Here is a 4,871-nt window from a genome sequence, read left to right on the forward strand (position 1 = left end):
TGTGACTCTGTAATGAAATAGGGTTCTAATGGGTCTCATTAAAGCAAGCATGCTTAGGTCACTAGGATAAGCTTCTGTCTTCAGGGGCGGGTGTTCAGTGGAAGGAAACTCCAGGTTCTTTCTTCCCTTCCACTGTGGAAGTCCCTCTCCACTTGATTTCCTCCATCTCCTTTCATCTTTCAATTCCGAGGAAGCAAGTTTTTAATGAATGTGCCCAGATCCTAGTGAAAGATCTTGTCTCAAAAAAAACCAAAGTGGATCGGAAGATTGACACCCAAGGACTGACTTCTGGCCTCAACAATTGAATATACACAGCCACACATCCCTTCCTCAAACTGATACTTAAAACACATGCTGATGGCAAAAGGTCCCATGGACACATTAGAGGGCATTGCTAACTGGGCATAAGAAGTAGGAAGAACTGACCCCAGAGGCATTGCAGGCATGGCTTCTGTGTGTCATGTGTGTCAGTAGGTGACAGAGAAGAGAGAGGCTATGTCTACTCTCAGTGTTCTGACCTACAAACATCTGAGTGGTTGGCAGCCTAACCCTCTCTGATAAAGGTGAGCCTGAGACAGCCACTGGCCCGACGCCCATGGGGCCTGGACAGGGAGCGGACCACACCTAAGATGACCCCTGCCCAGTCCTATAACACACAAGCGGGGCATAGCATTCCTGAGACCACTCCTCAGATGACCCCAGACACTCAGAGACCCTGGGCACCATTAAGAGGAACAAGTAAGTATTGGAGAAATGGAAGAGAAGAGAAACAGAAGGATGTGGGCACCACGAAGAGAGGCAGAACTGGAGACTCCAGGGTAGTAAGGCATAGCCTGATGTGAGTAGCCAGTGATGCCACTGGGGACCATGGTGGTGTCCTTGCCTGTGCTGCCTTCAGAGGCCACAACTGGGTTCTTGACTGTGCAGCAGCAGGGCTCTCGTACCACCAAGGGCCAAGTGGATGCCCCTGGTCTCGGTTGCCATGTGGGGACATGTTGATATCTGAGAGCTGTGCAGAATTGGCCTCACTCTTTACCTGTGTGTCATGGAAGAGCTGGCCCTGGAGTCATGAGAGCAGGAGAGCTCACCCTGCCCCTAGCCAGCTGCAGTACTTGGGAGAGGGGGTCCTGCACTTTGCCTGGGCAGCACAATAGAGTTGACCCTGATGGAGGGGCATGGGTGAGCTGGCCCCAAGGGTGTGAGCACAGGAGAACCAGATCTGCTTCTTGTCTGCTGGATGTTGTCATGGATGAGGAAGAGAAGCCCTCCTCCCCTCCCTCATCCCTTGCCATCTATGGCAGGTGGGAAACTTGACCCCAGCGTCATGAGTGTGCGAGAACAGCAGCTGCAGCACTTGGGAGACCAGGCTCTGTACTTCATCTGGACAGCGGGACAGAGGTGGCCCTGGTTGTGGGGGTTGGGTTGGGTTGCAAGGGGTTGGGGGGGGGACAAGTTGCTGGGAAGAGCTTAGATAAGTCTCAGACCCAGATCCAGGGCTTTGAATTGGCCCATTCAAACATCTGTCCCACTAATGAACTGCTGGAGTGCACAAAGGAGTCGGTCCTACAGATCCAAAACCACAGGATCTCCATGACACAGGGCAAAGCCAGGATATTTGAGAGGAGGCCCAGTGAGGTTCCAGTGTTGATAGAGAAGCAGAAGCCAGAGGGCACGAACTAGACCAATGAATCATTGCAACGGACATTTGTAAGCAAAGAGGTGTGGACAAAGGATACACTGTGGGACACACTGACACACTACAGCTTCCACAATGAGTTTTTTGCCTCTGTTGGGGGGGAGAGTTGTAAGGGTGAAGGGCAGGCACGAGGGGAGGGGAGGGAAAGGAGTGGGGTACATGGGTGAAATTTATAAAGAACCAATAAAATGTTATATATAAAAAGGGTAGGAGCGAGGGCGAGGCACACCTTGGATGGTTCTTTTGTTTCTTGCAGAATTATCTGGAAGGACAGTGATGGGAGACACGAGACTCCTTTTTCCTGTGCACTTCCCATCCTTCTCAGAGCCTGGTGCTCATTCATGTGGATGCACAAACATGGGCCTTCCTCTGGAGTGCCAGGTTCCTGAGAACTGGTGTCATTGGTTCAGGACAGCTCATGTGGCTCTCTCTGCTGGGTCGCTCTGCTCCTCCAGTCATCCGGATGGTTTCTGCGGTACTTAGCTCACTGTACACAATCTAGCATCATCTAAGAAGGGCATTGTCACCAAAAGGACTTCCAACACTAAATATGATTAGGACTACTGACCTGGGGCCTGGGACTTTAAACTAGGCATTGGCAGCAGTCATGGATACTCACACACAGACACACAGACACACACAGACACAGACACACACACACATACACACATACACACATACACACATACACATACACACATAGACACACACACATACACACACACAGACACACACACACAGACACACACACACACACAGACATACACAGACACACATACACACATACACACACACACACACACACATACACACACGAGTGTGCAGGCACACTTAACTGAGGAAGGCACGGCATTTACTCTCTCTTGAAGGTCCACAAAGCTAGATTCCAGCTTATAGGACCAGGTCTGAGGGTGGACTGGGCACACCCAGTCAGGAAGTATCCTCTCTGCTCTAGGGCGGAGTGTGAATCTGCTGCCATCCACCGCTGGGGTAGTCTGCCCAGACAGAAGAGGGGAGACATGTGATGATGCCACCTGGGCCAGGGAGGCAGCACGGCCAGGCCTAGGATGGCAGGAAAGAGATAGGGCTCAGGGGTCTCAGCCTGAGTGATGGCAGTAGGTTAGACTTCAGATGCGAGAACACCACACCCATTCATAGCAAACACACCCTGACACCATAGCCACAGACAAAGATATGCATGCACACGAACAAAAAAATACATATACACATAAATGCACACACACGTATACATACACAAATATACACACACATATACATATACACATACATATACATACACATAGAGTCAGTAGAGAAACACATGCACGCGCACACACACACACACACACACACACACACACACACACACACAGCATACACCTTAATCCTTGCTCTTCAGGGCTATTTCTGTGTGCTACCATGTATTTGTATAGATTTAGGCTCATATCATCTCCCTTCACCCTGCCACACACACATATCCACAGACATTCCAAGGTGGGAAATGGGCCTTTTGTCCCATAATTCACTAAGAAGACCAAATGGGCACTGTGTCCTTTTAATAGCCAGCTCCAGGCCTGGTATCTGCCTAGTTCTCTCTCCTGGGACCAGGGGCCGAGTGTCAGATGAAATGACTTTTTAATGTTCATCTGGGGATCCAGGAGAAAAGAGAGGCGGTAATAACACTCCCTTTGTAGCCTGTGTATCTCCCCAGCACTTGAGAAAATTGGATGCCATTGAAATGAATTTAGTTCTAAAGGGCAATGGATGGCGGCTACATGGTGGGGGCTGGAGAAACATTCAGCTACAGGCCTAGGGCTTGCCCGTGCAATGCAAGACACCACTTGGGGCAGGAGTAGACGTCTGCTCAGGATGATCTTTCAGGTAGTTCCTGAACACACACACACACACACACACACACACACACACACACACACAGAGCAAATGATCAGAATTAGTTTTGAGTGCTGGCACTATGGTCTAGCAATTAGTAGGCCTTGCTGCTTTTTCACAGGATTCAAGTTTAATTCCCAGCCCACATCATGTGGCTCACAACTGCCTGAAGTTCTGGGTACAAGCAATCTGGCGCCCTCTTCTGGCCTCCAGGGCATATGCACTCATGTACACATGTCTACACAGCAACACACAATTAAAAAGAAAGTAAAGCTAAAACCAACACCCATTCTTTTAGCAGCACTGAGTGCAGTACCTCTTTTGGGTTCTCAGGTGATCTCAGAAAAGAGAGGGGACAAGACCCCTTCCTTGGGAGCTTCAGAGCAGATGTGAGAGGTGTGCTTTGACTTCAGCTTGCTTCTGGCCTGTCCAGGGGATCCACAGACATGATGATAATGAATGAAAAGCAGAATTGGAAAAATCAAATATTTGCTCAGTTAGTGTGATTAGCAACTATGTCAAATGGGAAAACCTTCAAGCCAATCCCAAGCACTGGAGCTCAGCACTTCTGAGGACACATTGTTCTCACATGGAACCCCAGCTCAGTCCCCAGCACCCAAGTCAGGCAGGGCACAACTGCCCAGAACTCCAGCTCCAGCCTTCCTCTGGCCTCTCTGGAAACCTTCACTCACATGCACATCACATTTTTTAAAATATAAGACAAACCTAAAAACCATGAAAGACATCAATTCCGGTCTGCTTTGGGTGATCAAGTGTAGAATAAAGTTCAGGCCGTCCTGGGCTCACCCACATCTCCGTGCATGTGCATTTTTGATCATAGCGTAGTCAACCCTTTTCTCCACGGCTGTGGTTAGGTTTGGGTTGCTGTGATATGTGGACTGTGAGTCTGGCTTGGAACGCAGGCTTTGATTCCAGTTCTTCAGTCTCCAGGGATGCTTGCCAGTCACAGGCTTCGTCCACAGTCTGCCGGTGGCCCTTCTCTGTATCTGCAACTCAGGTCGCACACGGCAGCTTCATTGCCAGTGTCTTCTTGTGACAAACCCACCTGGTGTTTTATGGAAATGGATAATCTAAGCAAGGGAATTTGCCAGCAAAGGGAGCTCTGGGGGTGGGGCACCTCAGAGCAGAGGCTGATGGGATTGCAGAAGAGAGAGCTGGTGGTGTGAACAGAGACTTGGCCACACGCTAGAGGATTCTGGATACACAGAAGGGGGAATTTAGTGAAGGCAAGTTTGTGGACTGGCTGTGACCAAAGGAAGATGAA

At 49.7% G+C, this 4,871-nt stretch overlaps 1 non-coding gene across 1 annotated transcript; it reads left to right on the forward strand.

Moving 5' to 3' along the window:
• Nucleotides 1-420: 420 nt before the first annotated feature.
• On the forward strand, nucleotides 421-552 carry LOC115029787. The gene has a single exon (XR_003835352.1). It is a non-coding gene; the product is annotated as a small nucleolar RNA SNORA17 (small nucleolar RNA).
• Nucleotides 553-4,871: the final 4,319 nt, after the last annotated feature.

This window comes from Mus caroli, chromosome 17 (assembly GCF_900094665.2).
Source record: "Mus caroli chromosome 17, CAROLI_EIJ_v1.1, whole genome shotgun sequence".
In the NCBI taxonomy this organism is placed as follows: Eukaryota; Metazoa; Chordata; class Mammalia; order Rodentia; family Muridae; genus Mus; species Mus caroli.